Source organism: Dendrobates tinctorius, unplaced genomic scaffold, assembly GCF_039654945.1.
Source record: "Dendrobates tinctorius isolate UK_male_01 unplaced genomic scaffold, ASM3965494v1 ptg000058l, whole genome shotgun sequence".
NCBI classification, from domain to species: domain Eukaryota; kingdom Metazoa; phylum Chordata; class Amphibia; order Anura; family Dendrobatidae; genus Dendrobates; species Dendrobates tinctorius.
In genome coordinates, this window is record NW_027361726.1 from 82,911 (window position 1) to 98,862 (window position 15,952).

Below are 15,952 nucleotides of genomic sequence, written 5' to 3' on the forward strand. Positions count from 1 at the left end.
GAAGGTATTTGATGAGTCGTTGGAGAGGGGACAGCTGCCTACTTCTATGAGAGAGGCCATTGTTGTGGTCATTCCTAAAGCCGATAGAGACCCTTTGGATCCAGAGTCCTACAGACCGATTTCACTTCTTACGACAGATATTAAGATATTGGCAAAGGCCTTGGCCAACAGGTTGACCTGTGTGGTGGCTAAAATAATTCACCCAGATCAATCGGGTTTTATGCCCAATAAATCTACAGCAATCAATCTAAGAAGATTATATTTAAATATGCAAATTCCGGCCGATAATGCTGGAAAAAGAGTGGTAGTGTCTTTGGATGCCCATAAGGCTTTTGACTGTGTAGAATGGAAGTACTTGTGGTCGGTCCTGTTGGGCTTTGGGTTCGGGCCTAGGTTTATGTCTTGGGTGGGGTTGCTGTATTCCTCTCCGACGGCAAAAATCAGAGTAAACAATAAATTATCTGATAGTTTCTCACTACATAGGGGTACGAGACAGGGATGCCCATTATCTCCGTTGCTGTTTCCCCTCGCCGTGGAACCCCTAGCTATTAAAATAAGGGATACACAGGAGATAAAGGGATTTGTTTATGGAAGGAAGGAGGAGAAGGTGTCTCTGTACGCTGATGATATTCTGCTATACCTGGGGGACACGGGGGAGAACTTGGATAATGCGATGGCATTAATTGAGGAATTCGGAGAATTTTCTGGACTCAAAATTAACTGGGATAAATCGTGCATCATGCCCATTGATACAGTAGATGGAGATATTGGGGAGGTTGGAATATCACCGAAATTGAGAGTAGTTTCGAGATTTAAATATCTGGGGATACAGATCGCCCTCCCTTTGAGTAGTTTTGAAGAACTTCATTTAAGCCCTCTGCTACAAAAAGTTCGTACCAAGATTTCGGCGTGGAATAAATTACATCTTTCGGTGATTGGAAGGGTAAATCTTTTAAAAATGATTGTGATGCCGCAGCTGCTGTATGTACTGCATAATTCTCCAGTTTGCATCCCACAGAGTAGGTTCTGTAAAATTAAATCGCTGTTCGGCGACCTAATATGGGGGGGGAAAGCCCACGGTTTAAACAAGAAACGTTGCAGAGGCCGAAAGAGGACGGGGGGGTGGCACTTCCTAATCCCTGGGTATATTTTTTAGCAGCACAATGTCAACATATGGGAGGATGGGGGGAGGAGACGGGACAGGAACAATCGCCCAGTAGTTTGAGAAAGCTGTTTGGGAAATGGCCTTTGGGAGAGAGCCTGGAAGGGGGGCAGTTTTTAAAATTTGGCTCTAGGTTTCCTACGGTTCTCCTTATTCATAAGGTATGGGAGAAAGTTAAACAGATTAGGGGTGTCACGGGCCTTACTAAATACTCTCCAGTGTGGGATAACATAAATTTACAAGAATTCCAGCGAATGGAGGGATTTGGGCTTTGGAGAGAGGCAGGAATTAGACGGATGGGTCAGCTTGTGGGTCAGGGGAGACTTAAATCATTCATGGAGCTACAATCAGAGTTCCAGCTTCCACACTCAAATACACTCACTGGCCACTTTATTAGGTACACCATGCTAGTAACGGGTTGGACCCCCTTTTGCCTTCAGAACTGCCTCAATTCTTCGTGGCAGAGATTCAACAAGGTGCTGGAAGCATTCCTCAGAGATTTTGGACCATATTGACATGATGGCATCACACAGTTGGCGCAGATTTGTCGGCTGCACATCCCTGATGCGAATCTCCCGTTCCACCACATCCCAAAGATGCTCTATTGGATTGAGATCTGGTGACTGAGGAGGCCATTTGAGTACAGTGAACTCATTGTCATGTTCAAGAAACCAATCTGAGATGATTCGAGCTTTATGACATGGCGCATTATCCTGCTGAAAGTAGCCATCAGATGTTGGGTACATTGTGGTCATAAAGGGATGGACATGGTCAGCAACAATACTCAGGTAGGCTGTGGCGTTGCAACGATGCTCAATTGGTACCAAGGGGCCCAAAGAGTGCCAAGAAAAAATTCCCCACACCATGACACCACCACCACCAGCCTGAACCGTTGATACAAGGCTGGATGGATCCATGCTTTCATGTTGTTTACGCCAAATTCTGACCCTACCATCCGAATGTCGCAGCAGAAATCGAGACTCATCAGACCAGGCAACGTTTTTCCAATCTTCTACTGTCCAATTTCGATGAGCTTGTGCAAATTGTAGCCTCAGTTTCCTGTTCTTAGCTGAGAGGAGTGGTACCCAGTGTGGTCTTCTGCTGCTGTAGCCCATCTGCCTCAAAGTTCGACGCACTGTGCGTTCAGAGATGCTCTTCTGCCTACCTTGGTTGTAACGGGTGGCAATTTGAGTCACTGTTGCCTTTCTATCAGCTCGAACCAGTATGCCCATTCTCCTCTGACCTCTGGCATCAACATGGCATTTCCGGCCACAGAACTGCCGCTCACTGGATTTTTTTTCTTTTTCGGACCATTCTCTGTAAACCCTAGAGATGGTTGTGCGTGAAAATCCCAGTAGATCAGCAGTTTCTGAAATACTCAGACCAGCCCTTCTGGCACCAACAATCATGCCACGTTCAAAGGCACTCAAATCACCTTTCTTCCCCATACTGATGCTCGGTTTGAACTGCAGGAGATTGTCTTGACCATGTCTACATGCCTAAATGCACTGAGTTGCCGCCATGTGATTGGCTGATTAGAAATTAAGTCTTAACACACAGTTGGACAGGTGTACCTAATAAAGTGGCCAGTGAGTGTATGTATCATTATAAAAGAATTCAGCATGCGTATCGGTCGCAATGTCGGAGGAGGCCTGTTGAGGTCCAGATTGATGTCACGCTGGCCTCCATTTTGGGGAACAGCGAGACGAAGGGGGCAATCTCAGAAGTGTATAGAGATTTATTATTTACATTTCTAGTCAGTCATCCCATCAAGGCTAGAGTGAAATGGGAGGCTGAATTGGGAGAAATAAGTGATGATAGATGGGAATCTATTTTAGAATATGTGCCTAAGATTTCTATGAGCGAACCTGGGAGGATGTCTCAGCTGTACGTAATTCATAGAGCTTACAGAACTCCTGATAGATTGTTCAAGATGGGTTTGAGGTCTGATTCCGATTGTCCACGGTGTTCGCAGGAACGGGCAGATATGATGCACATGTTGTGGTGTTTCCCTAGATTGTCTACATACTGGACAGTTGTACTGAATCGGATCGAATGGATATATAAATGTGTAATCCCCAGGGACCCTTTGATCTGTATTTTAGGCTTTGTGGAAGAATTGGCAGCGGCGGCTATGGTCAAACTGGCGATTGCTAGACTGTTGTTCATAGCAAGGAAATTGATTGCCCGGTTTTGGATCAGAGAGGAGCCTCCGACTAGACGGGACTTTCTTGCGCAGGCGGAGCATATAATTTCATTGGAAAAAAGTATTTACACTAAGAGAAATAAACTTGAGGTGTTTCACAAGATATGGCAGCCATGGGTAGAATGGAGTTAGAGGGGTGGGAGGGACGTATTGGGATATGGAAGATATTCACATTACATAACTATATATGGATGTTGGAAAGAGTACTGGACGAGGAACGGGGAAGGCACTGAAGGGATCTCGGAGGGGGGATAGAGGGGGAAAAGGGAGGGAGGAGTTTTGTTTTTGTTTATAAAAACATGGTTATATGTGAACAATTGCTTGATGTAATTGTTATCATAAATAAAAATTTATCTGATAAAAAAAAAGAAACCACCTTTAGAGAACCTCCATATAAACAGCTAAATGATCTACATAGCACTGGTGCGAACCTGCACAGTGTATACATACAGATCTGGCAAAAATTAAGAGACCACTGCACAGTTTTATAAAAATCAGCTTCTCTACATGTCTGACAGCCATTCCATTTCAGTGTCAATTGAATTCCTACCAGAGTACACCTCATTCTACTTAATGTGCTTCTGATTAGGTGGTCAGCTGAACCAAATCTTATTTAACAAAGGAAAGTATAAAAAACCTTGCTGTGGTGATCACACTTCTCTTGCAATAGGACAAGCTGGATGGCAAGTGCTAGTAATATCCAAAAAGTAAAAGTAATAGGAAGGAAAAAATAACTTTCAGCCGTACCAAAGGAGTTGAAAAAAGTCTTGAGTGAGGAAAAGGGCTCAATTCTGGCTTTACTAGCAGAGGGATACAGTGAGCGTCATGTTGCCTCCATCCTTAAAATTTCTAAGACAGCAGTCCATTACAACATGGTCAAGCAGCAGATATTGGGGACCACAAAGCTCCAGACCGTCAGAGGGCGAAGACGACTCTCCATTGACAGGGATGACCATCGTCTTATTCGAATGTCACTCAACAACCGCAGGATGTCATCAAGTGACTTACAAATGGAATGGCAAATGGCAGCTGAGGTGAAGTGCTTGGCAAGAACTGTTCATAATGGGCTCCTAGAGGCAGGGTTCAAGTCATGTAAAGCTAGAAAAAAGCCTTTCATCAATGAGAAGCAAAGGAGAGCCAGGCTGAACTTTGCCAAAGACCACAAGGATCGGACCATAAAGGACTGGAGTAAGGTAATCTTCTCTGATGGGCAAAGCTGAAAATTAGACTCAAAACCTGGTCGTCTAATGGTTAGATAGGGACCTGGAGAGGCGTACAAGGCACAGTGTCTTGCACCCACTGTGAAATTTAGTGGATTATCGGTGATGCTCTGGGGATGCTTCAGCAAGGTTGGAATTGGGCAGGTTAATCTTTGTGAAAGACATATGAATCAAGCCGCATACAAGGTAATCCTGGAAAAACAGTTGATTCCTTCTGCTCAGCCAATGTTCCCTAACTCTGGGGACTGATTTTTCCAGCAGGACAGTGTCATGCCATACAGCTAGGTCAATCAGTGTGTGGATGAAGGACCACCACATCAAATCCTTGTCATGGTTAGCCCAATCTCCAGAACTGAACCCCATTGAAAACCTCTGAAATGTAATCAGGATTAAGATGGATAGTCACAAGCCATCAATCAAAGAACTACTTAAAGTTTTGTACCAGGAGTGGCATAAGGTCACCCAAAAGCAGTGTGAAAGACTAGTGGAAAGCATGCCAAGACGCATGAAAGCTGTGATTAAAAATCATGGTTATTCTACAAAATATTCATTTCAGAACTCTTCCTGAGTTAAAATATTAGTATTGTTGTTTCTAAATGATTATGAACTTGTTTTCTTAGCATTATTTGAGGTTTGCAAGCACTGCATTTTTTATTTTGACTATGAACTTGTTTTCTTAGCATTATTTGAGGTTTGCAAGCACTGCATTTTTTGTTATTTTGACCATTTCTCATTTTCTGAAAATAAATACAAAATTTAGTGCTTGAAAATTCGAAGGCATGCTGTCAGTAGTTTATAGAATAAAAGAGCAATTTACATTTTACTCAAAAATATACCTATAAAGAGAAAAATCAGACAAACTGAAAATTTTGCAGTGGGCTCTTTTTCCCAGAGCTATATATAGGGTCTGCAGAGCAATGGTGAAGAAATGCACAGTACACACATATGGTCTTTAGAGCAATGTAGAAATGCACAGTACACACAGATAGGGTCTGCAGAACACTGGTGAGAACCTGCACTGTGTATAACATATATAGGGTCTGCAAAACAATAGTGGAGAAATGCACAGTACACACATATAGGGTTTGGAGAGCAATGGTGAAGAAATGCACAGTACACACATAGGGTCTGCAGAACACTGGTGAGAACCTGTACTGTGTATAAATATTTGGTCTGCAGAGTATGTACATACATGTACTTCTCACAAAATTTGAATATCATCAAAAAGTTAATTTATTTCAGTTCTTCAATACAAAAAGTGAAATTCGCATATTATATACAGTCATTACAGAGTGATCTGTTTCAAGTGTTTATTTCTATTAATGTTGATGATTCTGGCTTCCAGTCAAAGAAAACCCAAAAGTCATGATCTCAGTAAATTATAATAATTAACACCTTCAAAGGCTTCCTAAGAATTTAATAAGTTCCCTTAGTCTGTTTCCCTAGGCTCCACAATCATGGGGCAGCGGCTGACTTGACATATGTAGAAGGCAGTCATTGACACACTGCACAAGGAGGGTAAGCCACAAAAGGTCATTGCTAAAGAAGCTGGCTGTTCACAGAGTGCTATATCTAAGCATATTAATGGAAAGTTGAGTGGAAGGAAAAAGTGTGGTAGAAAAAGGTGCAGAAGCAACCGGGATAATTGCAGACATGATTTTTAAGAAAAGGGCATTCAAATATTTGGGGCAGATTCACAAGGAGTGGAGTGCTCCTGGAGTCATTGCTTCAAAAGCCACCACACACAGACGTATCCAGGACATGGGCTACAAGTGTTGCATTCCTTGTGTCAAGCCAGTCATGACCAATAGACAATGCCAGAAGCGTCTTACCTGGTCCAAGGAGTAAAACAACTGGACTGTTGCTCAGTGGTCCAAGGTGGTGTTTTCAGATGAAAGTAAGGTTTTGCATTTCATTTGGAAATCAAGGTCCCAGAGTCTGGAGGAAGAGTGGAGAGGCAACAATCCAAGCTGCTTGAGATTTAGTGTGAAGTTTCCACAATCAGAGATGGTTTGGGGAGCCATGTCACCTGCTGGTTCAGGGCCACTGTGTTTTATCAAGACCAAAGTCAGCGCAGCCGTGTACCAGGAAATTTTAGAGCACTTCATTCTTTCCTCTGCCGACAAGCTTTTTGGAGATGAAAATTTCTTTCTCCAGCAGGACTCGGCACCTGTCCACACTGCAAGAAGTACAAATACCTGGTTTTACCCCTTAACGACCGCCGATTCGCCTTTTAAAGGCGGCAGTTAAGGGTACTTATGCCTCTGCTCCTCTTTTTAACAGCGCTGAGAAATAAGCGCCCCCCCCCAGAGTCTGAATTTCTTCAGGGTACTGGCTACTGGGGGAAACTGAGACCCCAGAGAATATGATTCGGGCGGTTTTTACTGACCCCAGTGTTGCAGTTATTAACAGTATAACTGCGACCACAAAAAAAGGTCCAATTTTCCGTTTAAGTTCTCTCCTCTGATTGCACATCAGAGGAGAGCGATATAGGTTTCCCTGAATCCCCCCCCCCCCACCCTGGTACCTATGGTGTACCTGCAATCCCCCCGTTAAGTCCCCCGAGCCGCCGGCGTCTTCCGGGAGAAAGTGGTGGGCGCGTGTGCGGTGCGCTCACTGAGATTTGTCACCTGGCAACTATTGTAAATTTTTCCTGTTGGTTCATTTTGATCATACCGATATACACTAGTGATTAAAAGTAAAAAAAAAAATAGTAAATCAAACCCCCTTTATCACCCTCACCCCCTTAGGTAAAAATAATAAAATAAAATCTATTTCCATTTTTCCATTAGGGTCAGAGTTGGGCTAAAGTGAGTTGGGCTAATATTAGGGTTGGACTAAAGTTAGGGTGGGACTAGGGTTAGAGTTGGGCTAAAGATAGATTGTGATATGGTTGGAAATATGGTTAGGGTTGGGATTAGGGTTTAGGGGTGTTGTTAGGGTTATGGTTAGGATTGGGATTAGTATTAGGGGTGTGTTAGGGTTGGGTTAAGGTGGGAGTTAGAATTGGGGGATTCCACTGTTTAGGTACATCAGAGAGTTTCCAAACGCGACATTTTTGATTCCAGCCAATTTTGCGTTCAAAAAGTCAAATGGTGCTCCCTCCTTTCCCAGCCCTGCCATGCACCCAATCAGTGCCTTTTCCCTACATATGGGGTATCGCCATACTCAGGAGAAATTGCACAACAAATTTTGTGCTCTATTTTCTCCTGATACCCTTGTGGAAAAAAAAAAAAAAAAAAATGGTTCCAAAGTAATTTTTTTTGTGAAAAAAGTAAAATGTTCATTTTTTCCTTCCACATTGCTTTAGTTCTCGTGAAGCAGCTGAAGGATTAGTAAAATTCTTGAATGTGGTTTTGCGCACCTTGAGAGGTGCAGTTTTTAGAGTGGTGTCACTTTTGGGTATTTTCTGTTATATTGACCCCCCAAACACTCCAAATGTGAGGTGGTCCCTAAAAAAATGGTTTTGTAAATCTTGTTGAAAAAATGAAATATCGCTGGTCAACTTTTAACCCTTAATGTCCTAACAAAAAAGTTTCCAAAATTGTGCTGATGTAGACATGTGGAAAATGTTATTTATGAACTGTTTTGTGTGATACCACTCTCTGGTTTAAGTGTACAAAAAATAAAAGTTTGAAAATTACAAAATTTTCAAAATTTTTGCCAAATTTTCTTTTTTTTCATAAATAAACGCAAGTTATATCAAAGAAATTTTACCACTAACATGAAGTAGAATATGTCACTAAAAAACATTCTCAGAATCGGTGGGGTACGTTGAAGCATTCCAGAGCTATAACCTCATAAAGTGACAGTGGTCAAAATTGTAAAAATTGGCCCGGTCATTAAGTACCAAATTGGCTCTGTCATTAAGTGGGTAAAAATAACAGTATCACTGTGCTTGATTGGCCAGCAAACTCGCCTGACCTTAACCCGATAGAGAATCCATGGGGTATTGTCAAGAGGAAGTTGAGAGACACCAGCCCCAACAATGCAGACGAGCTGAAGACTGCCAGCAAAGCAACCTGGGCTTCCATAACACCTCAGCAGTGCCACAGGCTCATCACCTCCATGCCACAATGCATTGATGCAGTAATTGATGAAAAAGGAGCCCCAACCAAGTATTGAGTGCATTTATTGAACATACATTTCAGTAGGCCAACATTTGGGATTTTAAAATCATTCAAGCTGGTGTTATAAAGTATTCTAATTTACTGAGATAATTTGGGTTTTCATTGGCTGTAAGCCATAATCATCAACATTAACAGAATTAAACACTTGAAATAGATCATTCTGCTTTAATAATGACTATATAATGAGATTCACTTTTTGTATTGAAGAACTGAAATTAACTTTTTGATTATATTCTAATTTAGTGAGCAATACTTGTACATACATCTCATTGGCTAAGGCTGTGTGCCCACGTAGCAATTTTTAAGCGTTTTTGCCACGATTTTCGGCGCGAAAACGTTTAAAAATCGTGTACAGAACGCCCCCCATGCATTCCTATGGCATTCCGCACATGCTGTGCTAATGCTGCGCTTTTTTCCGCGGCGGAATCGTATCGCGGAAAAAATCGCAGCATGGTCATTCTTTTGTGCGGAATCACAAAGTATTGCTGCGATTCCGCACCCATAGGAATGCATGAGAATTGCTTACTTCCCGCATGTGGCTATGCCCACTATGCGGGAAGTTAAGCGTCTCATGTGCGGTTGGTACCCACGGTGTGGAGGAGAGGAGACTGTCCTCCAGGCCCTGGGTACCATACCCCTGTAAAAAAAAAAGAATAAAAAATAAAAAATCGGGGTATATTTACCTTCCGGCGTCCCGCGCTGCATTCCCGGGCCTCAGCGTTCCCAGTAATGCCTTGCGGCAAGGTCCTGTGATGACGTAGTCTCTCGTTACTAGCGGTCTCACGAGATCGCTATAGTAACGCGAGACCAATGTCATCACAGGTCTCGCAAGGCATTACTGGGAACGCTGAGGCCCGGGATGGCGCGTGGGACGTCAGAAGGTAAATATACCCCGATTTTTTATTTTTTTAGCATTTTTAACATTCTATCTTTTACTATTGATGCCGCATAGGCGGCCTCAATAGTAATAAGCTGCTCACACTTGTCAAACACTATGTTTGACGAGTGTGACCAACCTGTCAATCACTTTCCAAGCGATGCTTGAGAAAATCGCGGCAAAATCGCGAACAGAATCGCTGTAAAATAGCGGTGAAATCACGCAGAAAAAAACGCGCGATTTCTTGGAAGGAGTCCGGTTTTCAATGTGTGTTTTAACATGCAAAGTGGGCACATAGCCTAAAGGTGATTCTGTCTACACTCCGCTGATAATCTAGGTGTGTTTCCTCTCACTTGGTTTCGATTCTTCAACTTTCCTATGTTTTCTCTTTGTCTGTTAGCAAAGGACCCTCAGGAATGTCTTTGTCTATCTCACACACAGTGGCTGAAGCGTCATCTTGGAAAACAGGAAAGAATATACAGTGGGTACGGAGAGTATTCAGACCCCTTTAACTTTTTCACTGTTTAATTGCAGTCATTTGGTAAATTCAAAAAAGTTCATTTTTTTTCTCACTAATTCATACTTTGCACCCAATCTTGACTGAAAAAAAAAACAGAAATGTAGACATTTTTTCAAATTTATTAAAAAAGAAAAACTGAAATATCACATGGTCATAATGATTCAGACCCTTTGCTCAGACACTCATATTTAAGTCACATGCTGTCCATTTCCTTATGATCCTCCTTGAGATGGTTCTACTCCTTTGTTGGAATCCAGCTGTTTAATTGAACTGATAGGACTTGATTTGGAAAGGCACACACCTGTCTAAATAAGACCTCACAGCTCACAGTCCATATCAGCCTAAATGAGAATCATGAGGTCAAAGCAACTGGCCAAGGAGCTCAGAGACAGAATTTTGACAGGGCACAGATCTGGCCAAGGTTACAAAAGAATTTCTGCAGTATTCAAGGTTCCTAAGAGCACAGTGGCCTCCATAATCCTTAAATGGAAGAAGTTTGGGACCAAGAGAAGTCTTCCTAGACCTTGCCGTGCAGCCAAACTGAGCAATTGTGGGAACAGACCCTTGATGAGAAAGGTAAAGAAGAACCCCAAGATCACTGTGGCTGATCTCCACAGATGCACTAGGGAGATGGGAGAAAGTTCCACAAAGTCAACTATGACTGCAGCCCTCCACCATTCGGGCGTTTTTGGCAGAGTGGCCTGACGGAAGCCTCTCCTCAGTGCCAGGCATATGAAAATCAGTGGATTCCAAAGCAAAGAAAAAATCGAATGGCACTAGAGAGCACAAATCACCACTTCTCAGACAAGGATCCACATACATCTGAACTCTGCGATAAAAACAGCTGGTATTGGTGCACACGAAATCCGATTAAATCCAAGGAAACAATGAAAAGCAAAAATGTAGCACTCACCAGTAGGAAAAACCTGGACCCGTGGAAGCGAGTAATCATGAAATGGCCGTCGTCCTCCCTTTTCCTCCGCACGTCTCACATGTCCTGTTTGTCCATTTGCTGTCCATGGCACTTATGTGAATAAAGGACTTTTGGTTGGTTTTTCCTGCTGGTGAGTGCTACATTTTTTCTTTTCATTGTTTCCAGACATATGAAAACCCACATAGAGTTTGCTAAAAAAACACATGAAGGACTCCCAGACTATGAGAAATAAGATTCTCTGGTCTGACGAAGTTAGAACTTTTTGGTGATAATTCTAAGCGGTATGTGTGAATAAAACTAGACACTGCTCATCACCTGCCCAATACAATCCCAACAGTGAAACATGGTGGTGGCAGCAGCATCATGCTATGGGGGTGTTTTTCAGCTGCAGGGACAGGACGACTGGTTGCAATTGAAGGAAACATGAATGCGACCAAGTACAGAGATATCCTGGATGAAAACTTATTCCAGAATGCTCTGGATCTCAGACTTGTCCGAAGGTTCACCTTCCAGTAAGACAATGACCCTAAACACACAGCTAAAATAACAAAGGAGTGGCTTCAGTACAACTCTGTGACCATTCTTGACTGGCCCAGCCAGAAACCCGACTTTAACCCAATTGAGCATCTCTAGAGAGACCTGAAAATGGCTGTCCACCAACGTTCACTATCCAACCTGACGGAAACTGGAGAGGATCTGCAAAACTTGTTGCATCATTCCCAAGAAGACTCATGGCTGTACTAGCTCAAAAGGGTGCTTCTACTCAGTACTGAGCAAAGGGTCTAAATACTTTTGACCATGTGGTAGTTCAGTTTTTCTTTTTTAATAAATTTGCAAAAATTTGTACATTTTTTTTCAAGATGGGGTGTAGAGTTTAAATTAACCCCTTTCTGACGTGATGTACTGTCCCGTCCATGTGCCCTGGGCCTTAATGCCCATGGACGGGATAGTACATCATACGCAATCAGCTGCGCTCAAAGGGGGGTTGGCGCGGCTGATCGCGGCCGGGTCTCAGCTGATTCTCACAGCTGACACCCGACACTCGGACCCCTCCCGGTACTTTAACCCCCGAAACACTGCGATCAATCATCACAGCGTTCTGGAAACAGGCAGAGGGGCTGTCAGCGGGGTCCCGATCGCTGCGATGGAGACCCGATGTCATGACATCCGGGTCTCCCAAGCTGAGACTTCCTGTCATGTGCAGTGCATGTCAGGAAGTCTCTAAGGTCAGTGAGAAATCCATTTAGCGCTGACAGCTTCTATAGCATGCAGCTCTGCATGCTATAGAAGTGATCAGGCTGCACAAAATGCGTGTCCCATAGTGGGACAAGGTGTAAAAGTAAGAATTAAATTAAAAAAAAATTTTTTTAAATAATTGTAAAAATATTTTTTTAAAAAATATTTATTCCATCAATAAATATATATATTTTTTTAAATTTAAACAATAAAAGTACATATATTTAGTATCACCGTGTCCGTAGCGACTCGATCTATAAACTGCCCAACTAGTTAACCCCTTTAGTGAACACCATTAAAAATAAAAAGGCGAAAAAAAAATGCTTTATCGTCATACCGCCGAACAAAAAGTGGAATAACTTGCGTTTAAAAAGACGGATGTAAATAAACGTGGTTCCGCTGAAAACATCATCTTGTCCTGCAAAAAATAAGCCGCCATATAGCTCTTTCACCAGAAAAATAAAAAAGTTATACCTCTCAGAATAAAGCGATGTAAAAATAATTATTTTTTATATAATATAGTTTTATTGTATAAAAGCTCCAAAACATAAAAAATGATATAACTGAGGTATCGCTGTCAGCGTACTAACCCGAAGAATAAAACTGCTTTTTCAATTTTACCACATGCGGAATGGTATAAAGCCCCCCCCCCCCCAAAAAAAAAAATCATGAATTGCTGGTTTTTGTTTATTCTGCCTCCCAAAAACCGAAATAAAAAGCGATCAAAAAATGTCATGTGCCCGAAAATGGTACCAATAAACACGTCAACTCGTTCCGCAAGAAACAAGACCTCACTTCTCTCTGTTGGTCAAAATATGGAAAAATTATAGCTCTCAAAATGTGGTGATGGAAAAACAATTTTTCACTGTGTAGGCACATTAGGGGCTCTCCAAACGCGACATGGTGTGTGATCTCAATTTCAGCCAATTTTGCATTGAAAAGTCAAACGTCGCTCCTTCCATTCCTAGCTCTGCCATGTGCAAAAACAGTGGTTTACACCCACATGTAGGGTATCAGCATAGTCAGGACAAATTGCACAACAACTTTTGGTGTTCAATTCCTCCTGTTACCCTTGGGAAAATAAAAAATTGGGGGCGAAAAGATCATTTTTGTGAAAAAATATAATTTTTTATTTTTAAGGCTCTACATTATAAATTTCTGTGAAGCACTTGGGGGTTCAAAGTGCTCACCACAAATCAAGATAAGTTCCTTAGGGGGTCTACTTTCCAAAACGGTGTTATATTTTGGGGTTTCCACTATTTAGGCACATCAGGGGCTCTCCATCGCGACATGGCGTCCGATCTCAATTCCAGCCAATTTTGCATTGAAAAGTCAAATGGCGCTCCTGCCCTTCAGAGATCTGTCATGCGCCCAAAAAGTGATGTACCTGCATATAGTGGGGTATCAGCGTATTCAGGACAAATTGTGCAACAACTTTTGGGGTCCAATTTCTCCTGTTACCCTTGGTAAAATAAAAAAAATTGTATCTGAAGTAATTTTTTTGTGAAAAAAATTTAATGTTCATTTTTTTTTTTTAAAAACATTCCAAAAATTCTTGTGAAGCACCTGAAGGGTTAATAAACTTCTTGAATGTAGTTTTGAACACCTTGAGGGGTGCAGTTTTAAAATGGTGTCACTTTTGGGTATTTTCTATCATACAGACCCCTCAAAGTGACTTCAAATGTGATGTTGTCCCTCAAAGATTGGTTTTGTAAATTTTGCTGTAAAAATAAGAAATCGCTTGTCAGCTTTTAACCCTTATAACTTCCTAACAAAAAAAATTTGAGTTCCAAAATTGTGCTGATGTAAAGTAGACATGTGGGAAATGTTACTTATTAAGTTTTTATGTGTGACATATCTCTGTGATTTAAGGGCGTGAAAATTCAAAGTTGGAAAAATGCGAAATTTTCGCCAATTTTTTTTTTCTTCACAAATAAACACAAGTCATATCAAAGAAATTTCAGCCCTATCATGAAGTACAATATGTCACGAGAAAATATTGTCAGAATCAATGGGATCCGTTGAAGCATTTTAGAGTAATTACCTCATAAAGGGACAGTGGTCAGAATTGTAAAAATTGGCCCGGTCATTAACATGCAAACCACCCTTCGGGGTAAAGGAGTTAATGAGAAAAAATGAACTTTTTTGAATTTACCAAATGGCTGCAATGAAACAAAGTGTGAAAAATTTAAAGGGGTCTGAATACTTTCCGTACCCACTGTACGTAGACTATCCATAATGTATATTCTCTCTAAACTTAATCGCCAGAATTGAAGAAACCAAAAACCTCTGCAGTCTCAATTTTAGTAAGCAAAATATGGACGTCAATATTTTATTAGCAGCTAAGCTGAAGTTTACTTCTAGCTTGAGACATTTTAAATGTATTACTTATTAAGACTTGAGTTCACTTTTTTTTGGGAGGGGTAGGAAGGTAATAATATTATGGCATCAATCCTTAACTTGCATGATACGTTGACAGCTGTCCCTATGGAACAGTGTATTTATCACCTCCCCCTGATACCAGCTGGAGACGGTAGGTCTTGAATCATTGTTCTGTTTTTTCTATTTATTTAATTTGTATGTGAAGTTTTTTGCTTAAAGAAGCACTCACATTAACACTTACACAGGTTTAGTGAAAATGAAAATGGTTTGTGTATTGACAGTGTGTTAATTTACTCCCCTCTCACCATCTTCCCCGGCATCTGTTCCTTTTATTAACCACATGACTGTTCAGACTCTCTAGATCATACTGCGCTTTGTATGACCCATACGTGGCTATTACAATTTAAGCCTATGGAGTTTCACAATGGGGCTCCATGGACTTACTTTGTGAAATATACTTCTGACTCATTCAGCGAGCAGTTGTCACGGGGATACCGCATCAGAGGGGCCAGAAGACGGTGTCTGATTTCATGAACTCCTGCACTGGTTAGCAGTACTTAACCATCTTGTTAAGCAGTGCAGTTATTTTTATTTGCTAGCAGTGCAAGGGTTAGCTTGGTCAGTTGAAGCTCCTGTAGCTTTCCTACCTGTATTGACTCAGCTGTTCAGTGTTGGCCACTCCCCTTTGCTATATATGTTCTCCTCTTGCACTTAGGGATTGCCAGTGTTAGTTCTTACTGCCTGGTTCTGAAGTTGGAGATTTGGTTCATGTTGGAGTTGACATTTGGAGATCTATTCAGGAAATTGTTGCTTGGAGGTTTGACTTTGTGTACATCCTCTTCTTTTTGGTTTCTCCTTCTTTTAATTCCTCTGAGTCCCACTCTTTTGTTTGTGGAATGTATTTTGTATGGCTGATATTGTGATTTATCCCTGTCCCTGAGGTGGGTATGGCTTAAGGTGAGACAGCATATAATATTATATGTACACAATATTATTACACAAGGTGCAGGTGCAAATACAGATATATATGTGGTGTATCGATAGTAAATATGAATGCAAATGCTATCAAAGTCTAATAAAACTGCTCTGTCCATGGAGAGAACCTATACACCAGTGATGACGAACCTTTCTGAGACCGAGTGCCCAAACTGCAACCTAAAAGCCAATTATTTATGACGAAGTGCCAACACGTGCCAAATGCCCCATCATGATCCCCTTCATGTAGAAATATGCCCCATCAATATCCCCTTATTTAGAAATATGCCCCATCATGATCCTCTTCATG

At 41.6% G+C, this 15,952-nt stretch overlaps 1 protein-coding gene across 5 annotated transcripts in view; it reads left to right on the forward strand.

Moving 5' to 3' along the window:
• The window catches only part of CRTC1 (CREB regulated transcription coactivator 1), a 239,625-nt gene that overhangs the window by 30,832 nt on the left and 192,841 nt on the right, over positions 1 to 15,952 (forward strand). For 4 of the 5 annotated variants that reach the window (XM_073577900.1, XM_073577903.1, XM_073577904.1 and 1 more), the window contains exon 3: positions 14,757 to 14,818. The exons of the other annotated variant lie outside the window; for it this stretch is intronic. The gene's annotated coding sequence lies outside the window, so the exon portion shown is untranslated. The remainder of the gene's footprint in view (positions 1 to 14,756; positions 14,819 to 15,952) is intronic. 5 annotated transcript variants of the gene reach the window in all.